This window comes from Rhipicephalus microplus, chromosome 7 (genome assembly GCF_043290135.1).
Source record: "Rhipicephalus microplus isolate Deutch F79 chromosome 7, USDA_Rmic, whole genome shotgun sequence".
Classification (NCBI taxonomy): domain Eukaryota; kingdom Metazoa; phylum Arthropoda; class Arachnida; order Ixodida; family Ixodidae; genus Rhipicephalus; species Rhipicephalus microplus.
Window position 1 is genome coordinate 59,657,032 of NC_134706.1, and position 22,202 is coordinate 59,679,233.

General features: G+C 43.7%; 1 pseudogene; it reads left to right on the forward strand.

Annotated features, from left to right (window-relative positions):
- The first annotated feature begins 403 nt into the window (after positions 1 to 403).
- LOC142767481 (allatostatin-A receptor pseudogene) lies at positions 404 to 6,223 on the forward strand (annotated as a pseudogene).
- The last annotated feature ends 15,979 nt before the right edge of the window (positions 6,224 to 22,202 follow it).

Consider the following 22,202-nt stretch of genomic DNA (forward strand, 5'->3'; position numbering starts at 1 on the left):
TGAAATTTAGACCTTTACGAACAGCGCACCATAATTCGCGCCTGATGGTTTACGCAACAATGACTCGTTCGTTTCGAAATGACGCAAGACCCAGCTATTTATGCATCGGAAAATTGCATTGAATGACTCTCCACGGGGCAATGTTTTCCACTGGATGTTAGTTGTCCTGTTTACCAGAAAACGCTGAAAAAACTTTCACTCTTGTCCTAAAACTTTTGTTTTTCACGCGATTTTTTTGAGAGTATAGCTATTGATAGTTAGAAATATTGTTAAGTTAGGTTACACAGTACTAACTATGAAAATGTTCTTGCAGCTTTTTGTGTCGAAGCTTAAATTCCAGAATTTACCAACATTGGCCACCTTGGTGTATCTTAAATAACCACACTGTTTTGAATGTCTCTATTTTTGTGCAGGTGCCCCATGGAGGCTAGCTACATGAGCAATTAGGGGTAACCGACAGCAAAAGAAGAAAAATTTTTGGGACACTCAGACAAAATGGATCAATCAATCACAACGGTATCACCAGCGACACCACTTGACGTGCTGAACAGAAGTGATCACAACGTCCTTCTAAATCCTTCCAGTAGCAAACTGCCCCCAGCTAATCCACTGGCAGCCCTCACATCCTTCTTAACGCTACTGGCCCAGAAGGCGTTACTGAGAGTCCTTAGCACAGCACCTTGCAATGAAACTATTTGGCCCTGTCAGGCAGGAATAAGTGACAACACATCCAGTGCGACGCCTCTTGATCACCTCGAACACGTCGATTACGACAGTGACGTTGATACTAGGACAGTCGAAGAAGTCCTAGCCATCGCCGTGCCCATCCTTTTTGGTGCCATCGCGGTGATTGGCTTCTTTGGCAACGCCCTGGTTGTTCTTGTGGTGCTCTGCGACCCGCAAATGCGATCCACCACTAACAACCTCATCATCAACCTCGCGATGGCTGACCTGCTCTTCATCGTCTTCTGCGTCCCCTTCACCGGATGGGACTACACCCTCAACTACTGGCCGTTCGGTGATGCCTGGTGTCGCATTGTCCAGTACCTCGTGATCGTGTGCGCGTATGCGAGCATATACACACTGGTGCTCATGTCTCTTGACCGGTTCCTCGCGGTCGTCCATCCGATCACTTCCATGTCTATCAGAACGGAACGAAACGCCAACCTCGCCATTCTCTTCACCTGGGTCGTCATCCTGGCCGCCTGCGTTCCTGCTCTCTTCGCTCACGGGGTCGTGCTCATCGAGGAGAACTACTCGGCCTGCACCTTCAGGACCGATATGGGCTACAACATAGCAGCCTTCCAGATATCGTTCTTCATGTCCTCCTTCGTCGTCCCATTGGCCATCGTGTTCGTGCTGTACCTCCTGATGTTGAAGAGGCTCTGGCTTGCAGCTGCACCTGGAGGCCGCATCAGCGCCGAGAGCATGCGCTCCAAGAAGCGCGTCACACGTCTCGTCGTGGTCGTCGTGGTTGTGTTCGCGTTGTGCTGGTGTCCCGTGCAGGTGGTCCTGGTGCTCAAAAGCGTCGACTTGTACGGGCGGACCATGAATGCGCCACGCATCGTCGTCCAGATCGCCTCACAGATACTTGCCTACACCAACTCCTGCGTGAATCCGTTCCTTTACGCCTTCCTCTCAGACAACTTCCGCAAGAGCTTCCGTAAGGTCATCTGCTGTGGCCGCAAGACGCCATATGCACGTGGTTCTTCGGGGAAGGGCAGATCGCGCACCGTCGACGATGCGGAAAGGACGAGGAAGGAGAGCTCGGCAGCGTGTGTCACGAAACTTACCAAGGTGTCCAATGACATACTGTGAACGCTCGAAGAAGGTTTGCTGATAGACAGGACATTCAATCAATCGTTGTTCGTTACTGTGTGGGCTTATCCGACTTTAGTATTACCGTCTCAAGAGGAGGGAAAACGAAAAGGCCTGCAAAGAACTCAATTTACGGGAGTCATTGATGCGCGTCTGTCGACAAAGTATTGAGGGCATCTAGTGCGCCATGTTCTTTGCGCAGCCCGCTCTTGAATTTTGCTTGAAAATCTACAGGATGATCAACACCAGCAGCTATATCTTCAGAAACCCGCGAACACACTATCACTTTGAACGCAGGGAAATGGAAGCACAATATTCTACTCAACAGTTACTTTATATTTAAGGTTTTCTTTTTGAACTTGCTGTCTTGCCTTGTGAAGTGTTACTTCGAAGACATCTTCACGGGAAAAAATTATCGTGAATGTTGAATGATCATGACACCAAGTGAATATGTGAACAGCGTGGGCGATCAGTTATGTAGGTTAATGGCGTACTTATCGAAAGAATCACCATCGCCTTGTAACATCGATAAGCAATTCTTAGTTTATTGAATGTCATTTCGGTTCTATGCAGTGGCAATCCGTGTTTTGTGAAACGCGCTGGCAAACAGGATGAAAGTTTACCGCAAATAACACAGTTATAGCATTATCGCCGCTTACACGTCACCAATAATTGTGTTAGTGAAGAGTGCTCAAAAGGATTGCAGTACAGTCTTGTCGCGATGATATTCAAAAAGGTATCGCTCAGTGAGATTGGTGCTTGCGCGTAGGAGACCAAATGCGGTAAGGTGGGATATATAAGTAAGAACTGGTGGTAGTATTTGGTGCAAAAAAAGTAATGTCTAACCAACTCTACAAAATTAAAAGCAGTATTTTCATTTGCCGATCATTCAAGGTTCAAGAAGAAGGAATAGACCTGACGGAAAGCACTATTCGAAAGAGGAACCCATCTAAAATTTTTTCTGGCTCTACCATGTTTCCTTGGTGCCACGGTTTTAAAGAGCATCACCTTATTGTAGAAATGACTACCCCTCAGAAAGCCCAACAGGGTGGTTCATTAAACAATGTTTTATGCGCTGAATCAAATATATAAAGTCATGTTGATGCTCATGCAAAATGTGAACGCAGATGACAAAACAGACAGGCAAGCTTGTTTGTCGTCAATGCTAACTGAATGCTGCAGCGCAAAGCGTCTATTCAATTCATCTTGTATCTGTGCTGTAAAATTCAATTCTTCATGGGTGAACGCTGAACAAGCATATTGTTACTGCTACAACTTACCACATTTTCTTTTGAAAGGTAGAATCCTTGCAACTCCTGCTACCACAGCTGTTGTCATAGTTGTTTTGCTGCAATTAAAAATAGAAAAGAAACATGAACCACATAAAGCCTACAGTAGTCTTAAGCCCTTGCTGTTAGAAATATTGACTTTACCGGATAAGTTTGAAAAAGGGCACTGGCGTAGTAAAACTTACAGGACACTAGCGTACTTTCGGGGTAAGCTGCTGTACAGCAGCAGTTTCCGTCCTTGAACCTCCTCTGCATCACTGCTTCATGGAACATTTCATGCTTCTCACCGAGAATAGAGGGTTGTTGAGTAGAAGAGACGAAAAATGTGTGGCAAGCCGGAATGAGAACGGCGATTTTTATTCATCGTTATTCGGAATATTCGTCGATAAACGAAGTATACAGGTTTTATACTTTCAAAACCAAACCAATATTTCACAACAATATTTCGCTGATTAATTCTGACGAAAAGTTACCGAAAGCACATCATTTGTATTATACAGTCTAATGTGGCGTCTCGGACAAAAAAAAATAAATGTATTTGAAGAATGTGTACCCTATTAAACGATACGCTAGGGCTTCCAAAAAGATACATAAGATTGAATCAGACTGAAATCGCTTGAAGTGGTCTCGATCTTTTTCTATTTAGCGTAAATATTAAGTGAAGAGAGCTGTGCATAGCATTATCCGCTGCTTTGGGAATAGTACGAACGTACATTTCTTGATTAGTGTAGCCATTATGCTACGCCATTGGAAAACTTCGAAAGAAAGGCTGTTGTGCGAAGACGATTGCAAAAAGTATAAAGAAAGCATGACTAGATTACGACAGCAAAACTTTTGTAAAGGGGCACCACGTTAAAATAAAACAAACGAATGGTGCACCATTTTTTTTTCAAGGTGGTAATCATCAGCCATCGTGTTCGCGGTTCCTTTTGTGTCGTGCATCCTAAATTTTTATACCCTTAAAGGCTCAACGCTGAAAATCGTTCGAACTTATACAGACTCAGTAATTGGGTCGTGTCAGTTTCATAGACACAATAATAATTGCCGTTGGCTAACCCATCCTTACGTCGCCCTTGAAGTCACTTGTAATGCAGCCCACAGAGGCTGTGTGATAGTCAATGGTGTTTCTACGGTAGTCTTTTGGGGAATTACAAAAACCATTCATAACGCTTCATTCTTCAGCTGGTTGAACTATCTTATTGCCATACAGAAAGTCATTTTAGATTTATAAAATATTGTGCACCAGAGCACAAGCATCCTCGCGATAAACCGCGATTGGCCGAGGGAAAAAATAAAGCTCAGTGCTCAAATTGATGAAAGCAAGAAAGAATAGACTGCACCCATCTAAGTGAAGACATTTCAAATTTACTCGTCGTCTATACCTGATAGTCTTCTCTGTCACACAACAGCTCTTTTCAGTACCGTAGATGTGGCTTCTACAAGATGTGGGGGCACCCGCGCTGGGCTGTCAAGAGAGTAATAGGGAAAGCGGTCTGAGAACTTCTGACCCCCGCCCTCCTTCCCACATTTTACCTTTCACATCGCTGGGACATAAGTTCCTAAATAATGTCATTGCGTTGAAACGCTCAATGCGTGGTGCGCAGACGAAATTACCAAAGAGCTTTTTGCACCACGTTGTCGGAGTTACATTCAAAGCGCGTTGAAACAAATGTTCGCAGTTCGACAAGCGAGCATTCCCAATGTTCCAATGTGCATGCGCCATGTTGAGAGCCCACTGTCGCGCACAACGTGACCTGCATTTCAATCTACTCTGTGTCGCCTTCTTCACATATTTTATTTTCCGCACGTGATGAGTGCCACAGATTCTGTGTATATAATAGGCATGTTCACGAGGGTATTCTCAATCATAAATGCCTTGGGAAATATCACCCTTTACGAAAACCCAATCGATTATCGAATCGCACAAAACACAAAGTCTGCACTATGACTGCGTATTATGATGAGGTAATATCACGCTAAGGTGAATAGACAATTGCGTCATCGGCGCCACAGTACTGCTGGAAGGCCAACGTCATCTAAAATTTGCACCATTTCTCCAAGGAGCTATGGGGTGATGGGGGGGGGGGGGCATCGCAATTGTGTGGCGCGAGTAGTCCGTTCTTTTTCAATCAAGGAACTCGTTAGGAAACGCTGCCTGCGTCGGCTTTGTGAGACGCCGCAGGAAGAAATGCCAGGAGGAGAAGGGGGAGTGAGTGTAGGTTAGCAGACGTCGCCTGCGTCAGCGTTGCTAATGTACCTAGATAAAACAAGTATTTTTCATCTAGGGACTTTAGGTGTCGTGACGAAACAAGGGAGAGTGTATGAGACGAGAGACAGAGAGAAGGGGACGTTCATCCGCAATGTGGGAGCAAGCGCAAGCAGGTGGTAGAAGAGAAGTGGAGAAAGCAACTCCCAGATGTTGTAGAGGAGAAAAGAGGAGAGTCGCGCATGCGTACTGTGAGCGCGGACGACGGACACGTGACATACCCGCGAGCAAGAGATGCTCCACATCTAATGTGTTTAAATACGGTTACCACATTGAAGTTGTAACTTTAGTTACATTGTCACCAAAACCAGGAACGTCACATCTTCTGAGCGTTCGCTATAACAAAGGGTTGTTTAGACTGATTTATCAGCGCCAAAAACGACACATTCAGAAAGAGACAACACACAAAATTACAAAAATGCCCTGTGTTTTAAATATAAATCAGTTGTGAATACAGCGCTGTGCGTTGCGTCTTTCTGAATGTTTTGTATTTTCTGCGCTGGCAAATCAGTCTAAATATTTACGAACCACCTCGCCCAAGCAACAGTTTTAACAAAGGGCTCCCAAGAAAGTGATTGAGAATGCTGACTCGGGCTGCTGCTTGTTTTCAATATCTTTTGAATGACGTTTCGACGTATAAAATCCCGTGTAAAAGAAGATACGTTAACAAGTATAGACTTGTAATTCTTAGAACCTTCGTTATTCCATCCTTTAGAATGTTCACCAATGAATAGGTATGAAGGCATACTGTATTATGATTGAGAAAATTGTGCCATATAGACCACTACCGAGATTACGTGTATGTTAATCATTGTTGACGCAATAAAGATATATTTCGTGCTTAGTGTTATTACTGGACCTACAAGCTTGACCATCTTAATTTGTGATCTCAGGTGGGTAAATGCAGCTGTACTGAGAGCAAAACTATACTGTAAGAAAAAGACAGCTCGGACACTTTCTGGGCTGCATTTAGATATTCTGTTATTTCTAGTATCCCCAGAACATGTGCTTCTCTTTACACACATAAAGGCCTATGTCGTTGCATATAAGAAGAAACGAGCTCTGCACTGTGGAGCTCTAAGTTTCCAGTCACGTGTGGGCCTTCCTGCCTAGGATGCAGCGGTGAGTCTTAGTCTTTCTTTCCATACATGTGAACATCCACGGGCTTGATGCCTTCCCTGGGGCTGAAAATCAGATACTCTGTGGATAACGAGTCAATTTTCTTGTCTGTATGTAATTTCTAGTAAGTTCTCACATAAAAAACATGACAACTCATCTACATTTAATGATCGGAAGCATATAAAAATGTTGAAATAGCGACATATTTTTCTGTAGAATAGACAAAGCATAACTGCTTAGAGTGAGGTTCTAGCTTCATGCCTTAATGCACGTTTCACGTTTGCTGCCATGTACACGTGTTTTCTTGTTATGTATGCGACCTAAACATGTTTCCGGTTGCATAAATATTGAGAAAAACAGTAATAAACCAATCATGCACCAACCATAAGCAAATTCGCCGTAACCTGCAACCCTAAAGAGCCGGTATTATCAACTTCGGTGTATCGCGATGCTAGGTATATCCTGATACGAAAATCTTGCTTAAACTACACAATCACTTTCTCAAAGAGCTCGTCTTAAAATCTACTAGTGCGCAAACGTCCAGTTGTGGATTTCTTCCGTCAAATGAAAGGCCGGGCCCTCAACAGGCCAGGACGTATTGTGGTCTGCACGAGTGTCCCATGAACGATTAATTAGCACAGGATTTTTTTCCTCTTTAAAGCGAGTTTCGTTTCAAATCTACACTGACTTCACAGCATGGTGTGGGCTCCCTACACGCTCACATAAGATTTCAAGACACTTATTCAACCACTGAGCTTCGTGGGCTTGTTGGTGTAGCCCAAGTTGCTATCTCGTATGTTTTTGTACCTAACGCCACCAGAGCTGACCATACGTGTGCGTGGACTAACCAACGTTAACATAGTGGCCTGACTTCACGCTAGTTTCTATGTCAGAAGGCCAGCGCCTGTGCCACTACATTCGCTGCATACAAGTACACTGCGCCTTTGCGGTTTGAGCGACAACCAGTGCCTGTGTTTTCTTGCAGTGTAGCACATTGGCTCCCTATCGGGGCCTGTAGTGAAAGCGTGTAGACTTCTCGTCCAAGACCGACATCCAAGATTTTCGCCAAAGCAAGTGAGACCGAGCTGTCAGTCGACACTGTATCTTCACGTTCAACGACGGCGTTTTTTTTAAAGCTCATCCATTTCAGCGTATCTCATATTTTATTCTTGTTCATCTTCATTGCCCCGCCGTGGTGGTCTAGTGGCTAAGGTACTCGGCTGCTGACCCGCAAGTCTCGGGGCCGAATCTCGGCTGCGGTGGCTGCATTTTCGGTGGAGGCAGAAATGTTGTAGGCCCGTGTGCTCAGATTTGGGTGCACGTTAAAGAACCCCAGGTGGTCGAAATTTTTGGAGCCCTCTACTACGGCGTCTCTCATAATCATATGGTGGTTTTGGGACGTTAAACCCCACATATCAATCATGTTCGTCTTCATTCTTTTGACCCACTTCTACATGGCACCGAATTTTTTTTTTCAAGGAGACAATCACCGTGGCAGTGTTATCGCGTCAGGCAGAAGAAACACCACTGCTAAGTATTGGAAAAAGCCGGAAAGTATGAACAATCGTTCATAAAGGCACGTCACCTGCGAAACGCGCAGTGTGTTCATCAATTTACTAACGAGGCGACTTTTGCCTGTGATATGGAGCATAAAATAAGGGCTCAAACACACTTGGTATATTTATTTCTTTTTCAAACGATATCATCGGCAGAAAACCAAGATTTTATTTTGTAATAGCCAGTTGCAGTCTTACGCGTCAGTAGCGGTGCCACACTTATACTCGTAATGCGTACAAATATGTCTACCCAGTAAATTTGCGGAGTTGATATTATTTAGCGAATAGGAGCCAACGCTATAAAAGCAATATTCACTTCAGATTTTCGAGGCTGTAGTAGATGCCCCGCCGCGGTGTCAAGTGGCTAAGGTACTCGGCTGCTGACCCACATGTCACGGGTTCGTATCCCAGCTGCGGCGGCTGCATTTTTAATGGAGGCAGAAATGTTGTAGGCCCATGTGCTCAAAGTTGGGCGCACGTCAAAGAACCCCAGGTGGTCGAAATTTCCGGAGCCCTTCTCTTCGGTGTGTCTCATATTCATATGGTGGTTTTGGGACGTTAAACCACCATATCAATCATCAATCTGTAGTAGATCGTTTTGTTAAGATTACGCTAACTTCGTGAACACTACAGATTATTCTTCAACCTACGTCGCCGCTAGTATTAAAGCTAAAGTATGCAATGTCAAGTGTATAAATGCCGACACGCTTCCTCGCTTCTCAGTTGATTGACGACCGACGCTCCATTCGCCGCTATCAGTGCAAGACATTCCGTTTACCGCGCACAAGTTCCCTCAAACAAGCAATTTTTTATTCGACCTGCAGTCTCCTTCATTCGTCCACGTCACGACTCTGTGACCATAACGGCGCTGAGTGAGATATGAACGCCATCTGGCAGTGTCGTCGGGAAATATGATGTTGTGCAGAACATTGGGTCACCACCAGCAGGCAGCACCATATAATTTACAAGTTGCTTTTTCATGCTAAACGCCGATTTGTGAGCACAGTGTAGGAAACATTAGCGTTTAGAATTATATACCGATGTATTTTTCAGGAAAGGAAAACACTACCTAACACTTTCATATTCATGTTCCCCCGGAAGTAAGCTTAATGCTTGCTCTTTGGTCGACAGCGTTATGTTCGACAGAAGCCCTTTATGGTAATGTTGTGGAATAGTGGAGAGATAACTGCCGCTTGTGGGGTGCGTTTCTCCACTTTCTCAATCAGTGAAGTGAACGCCTGCCGCTTTTGTGACGACAAACAGTGAACATTTAGAAAAAATACGCTATTTTTCAGCCAGATTTCGGGAATGATTTCGATTATTTTAACCTCAGCCTTGGTTTCGCCATGCTATAGTTTGTGTTCCTAAAACGAGCATTCTCATTCAACTAAGGTTGTACAACCCCACTTCCCCCCTTCAAGCATCGAGACGAGTCGATAGCCCGGTAAAATTGGCGCATCACCGGAAGCTTCCTGTAGCATAAGTGTGGTTTTATCACCTGAGAAGCAACAAAGTGCAGCAGCGAAGCCCTCTTTCTTCTGAAACTAGCCCAGTTCCACTGCCATACAACCGGCCTATTTGCGTTCTACGCCATAAATACTAATATGACTTAGCCAATCTGTTGTCGGGTTGACTGTTACCGCACATGCAGGCGACTGTGCCCTGGTCAGGTCCATCGAAGGTGAGCTACCTGTAGCTAGCGTTGCTTGCGTAGTTTCAGGAGGTGACACCCTTTCAAGAAGGGAGGTGATGCTTCAGCAGTTGTTTGATCGGTTGCTGCATAGTTTATACAGCCTTGCTGTTCGACCCTGTCTCCACAGCATCCCCCTTACTTGGGGAGGTGAGGCCCTACACCTACCGGGCATGCCTTCGCATCCCCTGGTGGGGGTATCTGCTGTCCCACCCTGCGAGGAAACAGATTCGAGGAATGACTCAAGGTGAGCCATCACCTGGTAAAGCTATAACTTAAGGCAAGAATTCTGTTGTATCAACCAAGCTAGCCTGGGGTTTTTCTTAAGCTCTGGCAAGGGTGCCCGAGTTACCTCTGGTTGCAGCGCCACTGGCTTCGGCTTAACCGGATCCGCCCAGGTAGGCTCTGTCTCGATCCGAACTCGGGAACGGGCATGGTCCCTGGGGCGACTGCTCCGGTGGCCAGCTGGCGTGACGGAACGCCCCCGACTGGGAGAACTTGATACACTATAATCCCGTGACCGGCTCCCCGGGACCAGCTTTCGCCGAGTCCCTTTGGCGCACGTTCAGCGCAGTTGTCTTCGCCGCCGCACGACATAAAGAACTTGAAAGCTTTCTTTGCGCATTTTATCATTGTAGGTTGTGGTCCTCCACAAAGGGCACAATTTGGCGAGTACTGGTGATCGTCGATAGGGGAGGCGAGCCCACAGCTCCTGCGGGCTCGCCTCCCCTATCGTGTTTTTGGGGTTGAGACCAACGTCGGCCTTGTGTCCCAGGCGTCCACAGGCGTAACACATGTCATTTTGTAGTTGTAGAGCGTGCAGCGCAGCAAGCTAACGTCGCACATAACGTAGTCGTGCACGTTCATGCCGTCGAAAAGCACAACCACCGTGGTGGTGGTCTTGATCATTTTAACTGCTAGGACCTTCGAATTTTCCTGGTTGACTGTCGTTGTTTGGAGCAAGACCTCGCTTATGTCAGCGTCCACTTCTTGAATGACTCTTGCAAGTGTTAATAGGGGACGCCATATATGCCACCACATGGTACATTTATTCGTTTATCCAGATTTGCTGGATCCCTGCGTAGGAGCTTGCATTCTTCTGCTGCGGTGTGGAAATGACGACAACGTTCTGGGCAATGTTTAGGCAAACGACGTCACCCTCAGTCTCTGCCGGGGTTATAGCAGCGGCCATGGCAATTGCCTGAGCAAGCCTTATTTGGCCTACTTTTTTTAGGTGAAGTCCATCTCTCGGCCTAACGATAATTCGTACGCGGTCCGTCAGCTGCCACAAGAGCCTGGATGTGATGCAGCTGTAAGATGCGCTGCATCGCACTTTGCGGGGTTGACGTGCGATGGCCTCGCTTCGAGCCCACATTGCCCAACAAAACTGGCGTTTCTATACGAGCTTTCTTTTTCCTGCCCGGTGTGTTCGTCCAACCCGGGTGATTCGCTTCTTCATTAGATATTTTCTATCCTCCCAGCATCTCTACTCCGGGCATGTTATCCCACTTCTCTCGTGCCTCACCGCAGACGCTAGGCTGAGCCCAGCAAAGCTAGCCGCGCCGCACAAGATTTCCCCCGAAAAGTTCTGCTAACTCGGCAAAAAGCCCACTCACCGAAAAAAGTATGGTATGGACGTTATCCTCGGAAAAAAAAACAACGTCGAATGAAATGCAGCTTGACCACAGAAAACAAAAAAAAATTCGCGATAAAATTATTATAGAAGCGGGAGCCGCACTTCTGGCGTCCGCACTGGAGGGAACCCTATTCCTCTCTCCACAACACATAAAGGCACATTTTCTGTTCTTTGCATTGCGTCTCCTTCAAATTTATTGTAGCATCACTTTCAGTACAACGGTGAAAAAAAATCAGTGTGACTTATTTGCGCATAACCCCAGCACTGAAGTACGGCAAATAAACATCAAACTATACTTCTTTACAATGCATGAAGTATTCTTTCACAATATGTGCACCAGTATTTAAATAATGGCTAACTTAATGCGTTAAGTGCGTTGAGATTTCACAATACTGTGTCTCTTTAAATTTGCCGGAATACCATAAAACACTACTACAACGCATTTTATTGCTGCTATCTGCAAACGGTTCATTAGAAAACCTATGGTTACAAGTAACATTTACTGAAGTAGCGTCAGTGTCTGCTTCAAATAGTGCACAAATCAGAATCCTAATATTTTTTTGTTCTAAGCATTGCACTCCGAAAAATACATGTGGTGGAGCCATGAGCGAGAACTTACAAGCCGTCTTGACGAAGCCCACGGTATCTTGAAGTGTTTGATTTTTTCAGTACTGTATCCCATTACACTACAAGCACTAGTTAAAGAAAAGGTTGCAGCGCTTTCAAATGCCTTTAGCTGGCATGAAATTTGCAGTAAGAACGGTGTTTGCAGCCCGTTTCCACCATTCTTTTGTCAAGGAGGGCGGACTTCAAACGCACCGTATGCACCTTCATACTTTTTTTCTGGGTGTTTTGGTTTGTATACACATAAGAAAATTCTAAAACCTCACCTAAAGAATAACGAGTAGGGGGCCCAACCCTCTCCCCATATGCTTACGTCAGTGTTGCTGAATAGTGTAGCGACTAGTGAGTTTGCATTCCACGACACTCTTATATCCAACTCTCCGACTCATTGGAAAGACGTCTTTGGTGGATTCGACAGCAGTTAGTTAGAAGAACAGCTTCACTGTAAACGTGGTGCTCCTGGAACGCGGAGCATTCAGTGTGAGTAGTTTCGTGATTCTCTTCTTTTCTACTCATGCGGATGTCACTGCCCAATGCACGGAGGGCTCTTGACGTTCACTCTTAAAGCAGGAATCCGCCACGCTTTCGACGAAGAAATCTCTGACAGGCAAACCAGTAATTACGTTAGTGTCTTGCAGATATATTGACAAAATGAAAGGCAAGTGTAATGTGAAAGCCTCGTGATTGGATCCCATACGTCTCGCTGTTGCTTTAGTCCGACTATTTGCGCACGTGGCGAAAGGGTTTCTCGTAATTCCGAGGAAAAGAAGGAAAACATCCCAAGGAATACGAGGTTGAGAGCTTTTTTGTGAGCTCTGGCTCAGACGCACCTATTCACCCTGTGCTCAAAGAGGCACGCTTTCTTTGCATTGGAAACGTTTGCTCAGGAATGGCGTGCAAAAATAAAAGGCTTAGTTGAAACTAACAAATTTATATAGGAGTGAAAAGTGGAAGCAAAAGAAAAAGGCGACATTTTTTAGTTCACTGGATACGTAAGTCAAGGTGGTGGCTACTTTGCGCAAGACCAAACGTTTCTCTCTTAAAGTGTGTTTTCAATTTCATGAGGGAATGCTGTAGAGAGGTTTTAAAAATAGCCTCACCGTTTTCTTGTGGTGAGTAAAGAGCTATTGGTTAGCTGATGCTCTTTTCAGCTCTGCCCAAAATGATTTGTTAGTAAAGTAAACTTTAGTGTTTCTGGTAAAATCACCGAACGTTTTAATTCAAAACATGCCACATACTTTCCCAAACATAGACGTGAAATAAATGTACATTATACACTCTGATCGAACGTGTTCCTTGACCTTACCCCAATCACTTTACTGGCTGCTTGATTCGTTAGGCACGCAAACTACTGGATTTCTGTAAGAAAGAACTTTGTTAAGCGAAAGATGGGTTCACCTTCTTAAAGACAAAAAAAGCAGACCTTACAGATAAGGCGATCCAAAGGTAAGTGAAGTTTTCAGATTTTTTCGATGAAGATTGTAATGGTACAAAACATTTTATAGCAGAAAATGACAGAGTTGGACCAATACTGTAATATTTTATAGCGTGACATATTACATCAAGGGGTGTGAAGTAGAGTGAAGGAAAGTAGAATGGCATCATGCCCTGCTTGGCAGCTTTCTCAGTATTCGCGCCATTAGTGCATAGCTGCCGTGATTTTGTTGTTGAACTGCACAAAAAGATCCAGAATTTCTTCGACTTAGAGCCCATTGAAACACTAACAAAGCTCCATAAATGAGATAAACCAACACAATCACTTGTACAGTTTCTGATAAGAACATAGTAAAAAGAGATAGAAACTTTCTAGGTGTATTGTGGAAGTGACAAGCTACGTGTTTGTGGCCTATGTAGGCAGGTGTACTTTTTTTTATATGGCTCTGGACAAACGCATACTTCCTTCTACTTTGTTGCTTAGCACATTGAATAAACTTGTTCGCCCCCTGATACTTCGTTCCCGAGCAAATATGAGAATTTAGTGAATATCCACAAACTGGTTATACGAGGCAGTAAACGCCATAGTAACGTTCATTAGCGCGGACGTAGGCAAGAAATCTTCTCTTTATGGTAAGATATATCTCCGCAGGGAAGCCGAATATACAATTTCTTTGTACTTCTTTCCAAAAGTGCCCTTCCGTAAACAACTTATGATCTTAAGAGAGTGGTGCCTCTCGTGACGTGCGCGGCGTAACATGAATTGATCGGTTACTGGTTCCTGCTAGAATGCTAAGTCAACACACCGCCAGAGGGAAGAACAGGGATGAAAGGCAAACATCGGTCCGCGTCGTCTTCGCACTACATTGCGTGTTTGGTGTGCTGTTCTAAACCGTGATGGTCTGTAACAGGCAGTGTGGTATACCACGCTGTTTGGCAGTGAACATTGCAACCGCCATACTTTTTTCTTTGAGTTGACCCTGCAATGAACGTGTTATACAGAAGTGAAAGTTTTGCCCGAGGCAGTCACTTGTCAGTGAAGCGGGGAAAGTTACTCCAATATCCTTTTCCTGCTGACAGCGTGGATGTGTTTGACTTTCTTCGCCTGAAAGCGATGCCTGGACAGGTAGTCCATTAATGTCAGAGGTGGTGCAAATTATGGCTACGCAAAACCGGCACGCAAGCAAAGGTTGAAAAACACGGTTAGTTCCCCTCAGACATGCTGACTGACGTGTTTACAGGTGGACTAAACTTTGCCAAAAGCTATCATGTTAAATTTCAGTTGTTATATTAGAAAGTTTTAATTGAAAAGTTGCTCGTCGTTACCTGTGACAGCCATTTAGACAGACAGCCGCATTTTTTGCCAATATGTTCACCACCAATGTTCTTCTGCTGGGCCATTAAACTGTCAAGACAAGGATCGCAAGGGCTGGTTTGTCAACATTGACATCGGATGTCAAGCAATAAAAAAAATCTGCGAAGAACAATATCTTGAAAAAGCAAGCTAGGGTGACTTAGGGTAGGTTGCTGGTTCCAAGCTAAGTATAGGTGTAAACCCGCCATGTTGTACCCCAAAGTTGGATACGCATGTTACTGTACAATTATTTGTATTAAAGAGGCATGCCTGATCTGTTTTATCTGCCTAACCGGAATACAAATACAATCCAATATTACCTTGACTTGTACGAGTTAATGAATGTTTGGATAAACGTAAGGCGACTTAGAGGCTGCAAATGCAGGTAGACACGTACGAGCATTGACTTGAAACTCAGTTTAGTTGCACTTCAATAGGTGTCTTCATCCACTACCTAGTTACATCGCCTAAACCAGTATAAATAAACGTAATTGCATGTGTACGAGCAGGATAAAATTTTTGTCCGGATGCCAACCCCTATTACACAAGGTAACCGAGTGTAGAGATCACAAGCTTGGCAATCCTGTACTACAATTGTAAGACACACCTTGTTAATAACAAAACTGAACACAACCAGGGTGCTCACGGATATCAATCTAGACACAGACATCAATCGAGAGATGGATTCTCTAGATCGCCGTTTTAGTTTAGTCGTCATCACGTGTTTCCCCCTGTTTTTGTTCGTCGCATGTTCTCTTACTAACGTCCTCAGGTTTCACATTAGTGCTTTTACCACATATTTTGTTTTTGTTGTTCTATTCAGTCAGTGTATTGGTCCTTCAGCGATCCTTTTCGAGAGATGTCTGCACCAAACGTGCTTTTCCACTGCCTTTTGGACTGGAGAAAGGGCACGATTTTTTCACCTCACTTAGCCGCGAACTGTCTCCGTGATAAGCCCTTCTTCGCAGAAGCGACAATCCCATGTGGATGACGTAATCTTCTTACGGCACGTTAGGTTACGTGTAATTAAGTAACTAAATGTTATGATCTGTCACACCATGGCCTCACTGGTGGCGGGGGACCTGCGACGTCATGTGTTGCTTTTTCACATCAGTCGTGTTCACGCTGATACCACCGAGGGTCAGTTCGAGGACTTCACCGTAAGTGACGAGAAAGAATAAGAGGTATAGACGACACATGCTAAAATACAGCTCTAAAAGATGGCGTGAGGACATGAGCACCAGAGGCAAGTCAAGACACCTCAAACCCATACTAACCGCTCGCAATTCGCACAACGCCGGAAAAGAACAAGAAGCACGAAAACCTATCTGCACATGCCCATTGGTTTTTATATTCAATGGGCATGCGCCCATACGCTTTCGTGCCTTTTCTTATCTTCTGCCGTAGCGAATGCACACCTAAAATCTGAACCCATGGGACATGCGCAGATACGTTTCTCTGCCTCTTTTTTCGCCGTTGTGCGCATTTTCGGCTGTTAGTAGGTGTTAGTGGTGTGCTGACTTTCTTCTGTTGTGTGTGTTTGCGCGCCTTGTCTGAATACGTGCAAGCTACACTACATTTCTTTTAGATAAATAACTTATTTTAACCACTTCAAGCAAACATAATTGTTTATTTCAAAGAAGCACACATAGAAGACGCAGGACAAGGAAGGTATTTGTACCTTCCCTTTTCATTACGATAACATGACATGAATGACAAGAACTATCTGTGGCGCAAAATATGTCCTGCATTCAATAAATAGAAACAAAAAGATGTGTGCTATTACCGAAGTGCACGTAGGTGTGAACTAATATAACGTATGGTTTAGTCAATTAGAGATAGACTACTCACGTATAGCTCTGGCGAATACACTGAAACTATGACTTCAATATTAATATTCCAAGGGAAAGCATTCAGCTATGGCACTCATCACCTTTAAAGAGGATGAAATTTTGATTTGTGGAAGTTTTCATGTCAAGTTTGTTTCATTTATTTTCAAAGAGCTACCTTCATAATTATTTCATTCTAATGCGCTAGACTGGAGTAGCATTTCTCATACAACAAAATATGTTTTCATCTCATTCAACAGTAACTAGCAAGAGTCTGCTGCACTGTTATTCGGCAGACGTGACACGGTTATTATGACCCGTGAACTAGGATACAAGAAATAGGAAGTTTTACTTTCATTACTGGGAACCGACGGCTTCTAATTTGGAAGCCAACTTGCATTGTTCTCGCATTTGTGCCTGATTAGCTTTAGCCGAGTGCTCGACTGGGGTTTCTGCTGCATTATAAAAGAGGTGCAAAAACAGCGAGGCTATATTCTTCATTTGCTGAATTCTGGTACTGCTTTATTACTTATTTATTAGCTGTTGACAGGATGGTGTCTTGCTTGCCTCCGCTAATATATTCGGAACTTTTGTGCCATTTTTTTGTTTGTTATCGATCCTACTTCACAGACTACTCAACGTGGTACACCATACTGATGTATATGCATTACTGAGAGGCCTGTTTATGCGAGTTAAGAAAATTTCGTCGTTCTATCATCTCCTATTTGTGTTTCACGTTATCCGCAGGAACACCAGCCGTCTATTTTTTCTCGTTTCCTTGGCCGTGGCGGACCGGCCGGCACACCATTCATTGCAATATAAAGAAATAATCCCAACCGACAAGCAACAACAGCAAATCAAAACCAAAACCCTCTCGCGGAACTGTCACAAACTGTGATCTTATGGATGGCTCTTGTCACCTTCTGCTGGTTTGCACTTGCCAGGTCATTGTTGAAAAAGTGGATGACTACTGATGGCAAAGTACACTACTTGTTTCTTTGACTACCGAAACAAATGCACAATTCTGTACTTGGGTTCAACGCTGCAGCGTTGAACCCAAGTACAGAATTGCCTTTTCACTAAGGGCTGCACCGTTAAAGGAGCTAATTTTGAGAACGGTTCTGTATATAACTGCCTGTACTTCGTTTGAACATTTTTTTCGGGTGTTCACACAAATGTAGCATTTTATCAAGACTAGCTGTTTGTATCTTCACCCTGATTTTTTGCTGCGAACATACCCCGGTGTACCACGTGACTAGGTCAGCTGCTTGATATATGCGTGTGTCCCTTCGAAATGTTTTTAGCGGCAAGTCAGTGCCTATGGCGTGTCTTCCTTAGTCCTCGTCCGTTTTGTGCGTTTTTCCCATCACAAGTATATTCCATCAACTAGCCCAAGTTGCCCTTGTAATGCAGTTTAAGGTAAGTTTTGTTTCTTGATACGGCCTAACGCCTGCACACCATGCGATACCAGTTTTGCGGGCTGCACGTACCAAAAAAGTGGCGCATCATCTATGAGGCATCCACTTCTTAGACAAGGGGACATCTTTACAAAATGAATGGCCGGCTCCTTCTGGGAAATCTTATGACTGAGCCCACAGGACGCGCAACAGGCACAAGAGTGTGTTGACTAGTGCAAGTAAGCCCCTTTTTTGTCCAGCCAACATGGTTGGCCAGTACAATATGCTCGAAAGTACAATAAGCCCAGGTTTTATAGTATAGATGCGTATTACGTTGTCTTATCTTATACATACGTATTACTTGGACCTATACTAAAAGTGGGATGTGCTATCATTAGAGAAAATACCCAAATTTAGCGACACACGATCATGGAAATTATTGGTTTTGTACATACAAAAACTTCAGTGATCCACTACATACGTATGGAAAGGTCATTTCTATTGAGTAGACAAGAAAGAGCGTTTAGAATAAAGGTTGAAGTCACGCATAGTTTTTATCCTAGCAACACAGTGATACAAGTTTCAGTTACGAAGAGACCAACACTCGCTCGCCATAACTATGGTCACAGATATAAAGATTTAAAATTAGCTGACATTGAATTGAAGGTGTTTTATTGAGCACATATTTTAAAGAGGACCCACAACTGCTTGGGTTTACTACGTTCCTCAACGTATATTTTTTCACTCTCTTTACATATGACCATTCATGATTCTTTTTGTTTGACAAAAAACTACTCCCACGTTTCGTTTTAAAGAAAAAGTTGGCAATATTTGCAACAAAAACCGCGAAAGCTTTCCACGGGACGCTGACCAAATACTGAAACCGTGATGGTTACCATTTTTAGTAGCAAACCAGTCGCTCATCTTCAATAAACAGCAAGTACGGAAGTTATGAGCCCAGCTAAGCTGTCTAACGGGGGCTTGCTGTACCAACGAACAGACTTCCGTGTCCTTGAGTTTATGGCAGACAGCTTTATATTACTTTTGCGCTAAGAACATGTTACATGAAGAATATGATTTTGCGTTTTGCTTCCTTTAATGAATTGTTTCTGTACGAGTCATTTTGTACAAAACCGTGCGCTTGTGTATGCTATAACAAGCAGTCATATATCACGAAAGCAAGTTTTCTGAACTTGAACTACCGCACCATTAGCAAATAACTTCTTTTATTTATTTCAAATATAGCTTTACCAATACAATTTTGCGAAATGCAAATAGTTGGTAGTTGAGGGTTGATATGACCGTGTTGAAATGATTTGTTAGCTTCTTTTTAGCAATAAAAAGTTGTTCCTCTTTCATTTCCCAAGAATATTGTTAGGCATAGCAGCATTTCTAAAAATGAGCTCGAAGTTATTAAAAAAAGCTATGGACTATCTCCCCGAAGCGAACCCTGGTGGGATGTGATGCAGCAGTAGTGCGCACAGCATTGACCCGGTTGAAAAGGACGTCGACGCGGGTGCCGAAAGAATGGTTTGAAGCGAAACTTGGTGTAGCGTCGGTGTTACCCTCGCGCCGTCTCTATTCTCGAATGTGAACGGTGTTCTTGACGCGCACCTCGTCGGTGTCGTTGGTCTTCCAATGCTGACGCTTGCGTTCGGCTTCGCTGGCTCGCACCTCGTCGGTGTTCCAGACTCGACGTCATCATTCGCCAATGCTATTAGCTTCGCCAACCCGCAAGGCCGGTGACGGCTGGGAAAGGTACGCGCACACTAGCGAGAAGCATGCCTCGTTGGTAGAGTGTACTAGAAAAGTTGAGTGGCGTGACCACGCCTCGCCTCCTGATCCCTTCCGCGTTGACCACATCGGCGGCACTGCAGTCGAATAGTACTGAAAGAGCCGCGCGCAGGAACTGCTATGTGCTTCGGCTCCTCCGTCGCGATTTCTTGATGAAGATTTCTTCGCACCTGCCCATCATTCATGTCTAGCACATGATGCCGTAGCCCTTGAAGTATGACACGCCCATCTACTGAATGTGAGCTCCATTAAAGCCCTTGTGAGAGATAAAATGAGATTAAAAATCAAATACTGTGTCACACGCACGCAAAACCAGAAAGCCACAAGGAAAGAGGGGAGAGGAAGGCAGTATGAACATTTACATCATGAAGTATTTTGGTAATTTAACTTTTACGGTATACTAAAGTAGTTACAGGCATTCACAGCGACAACCGATTGCCAAAGTTAGGCGATCTGTTGCACACCAGACCCTCTCAAAAAAGAAAAAAAAAGAAACTCTGGGAGCCCTGCGCGAATAGTTTACAGTTGGCGAAGCGGAACATAGCGTGTCTCTACAAATGCGCACTGTAGATTTCACCTTTTCGAGTTTGAGGTCTCAAAACTATTCAAGTCTAACGTAGTCGGACGAGAAATGCACCGCCTAAAAATAGTAGCTGCGCTACGGGGCACTGAGTATATATATATATATATATATATATATATATATATATATATATATATATATATATATATATATATATATATATATATATATATATATATATATATATATATATAACTCATCCCGTGATGATGGAAGGACCCCTTCCGAAACTGTTGGGAAATAAATTTATCCTTGTTGACAACGCTCCCGTTGTGCCATATCCCATACTTTCACGAAGACTAACGGGCCCATTGAATTATTACTCCAACTATATATATATATATATATAAATAAATATATATATATATATATATATATACATATATATATATATAAATATATATATATATATAATATATATATATATATATATATATATATATATATATTATCATCATCATCAGCCTGATTATGTCCACTGCAGGACAAAGGCCTCTCTCATGTTCCGCCAGATAAACCGGTCCTGTGCTTGCTGCTGCCAATTTATACCCGCAATTTTCTTAATCTCATCTGCCCACCTAACCTTCTGTCTCGCCCTAACCCGCTTCCCTTCTCTGGGAATCCAGTTAGTTACCCTTAATGACCAGCGGTTATCCTGTCTACGTGCTACATGCCCGGCCCATAACCATTTCCTCTTCTTTATATCAACTATGATATCTTTAACCTCCATTTGTCCCCTAATCCACTCTGCTCTCTTCTTGTCTCTTAAGGTTACACCTACTATTTTTCTTTCCATTGCTCGCTGCGTCGTCCTCAATTTAAGCTGAATCATCTTTGTAAGTCTCCAGGTTTCCGCTCCGTAGCTAAGTACCGGCAAGATACAGCTGTTATATACCTTTCTCTTGAGGTATAGTGGCAATCTACCTGTCATTATTTGAGAGTGCTTGCCGAATGTGCTCCACCCCATTCTTATTCTTCTAGTTACTTCGATCTCATGGTTAAGCTCTGCGGTTATTACCTGCCCTAAGTAGACATAGTCTTTTACAACTTCAAGTGCACTATTACCTATCTCGAAGCGATGCTCCTTTCTGAGGTTGTTGTACAATACTTTCGTTTTCTGCAGATTAATTTTAAGACCCACCTTTCTGCTCTCCTTGTCTAACTCCGTAATCATGAGTTCCAATTCGTCCCCTGAGTTACTCAGCAATGCAATGTCATCGGCGAGGCGCAAGTTACTAAGGTATTCTTCATTAACTCTTACTCCGAACTGTTCCCATTCTAGGCTTTTGAAAACCTCCTGTAAGCACGCGGTCAATAGCATTGGGGAGATTGTGTCCAACTGCCTTACAACCTTCTTGATTGGCATTCTGTCGCTTTCTTTATGAAGCACTATGGTAGCAGTTGATCCCCTGTAGATTTTTTCCAGAATGTTTATATATACTTCAACTACGCCCTTATTCCGCAGTGTCTGCATGACGGCTGATATTTCTACTGAATCAAACGCCTTCTCGTAATCTATGAAGGCTATGTATAGTGGTTGGTTATACTCTGAGCATTTCTCTATTACCTGATTGATAGTATGAATGTGGTCAATTGTTGAGTAGCCTGTTCTCAATCGTGCTTGTTCCTTTGGTTGATTGAATTCTAATGTTTTCTTTAATCTGTTAGCAATTACCTTTGTAAATAGCTTGTATACTACAGAGAGCAAGCTGATCGGCCAGTAATTCTTTAAGTCCTTGTCATCTCCTTTCTTATGTATTAAGATGATAATAGCGTTCTTCCAAGACTCTGGTACCCTTCCCGTCAGGAGACA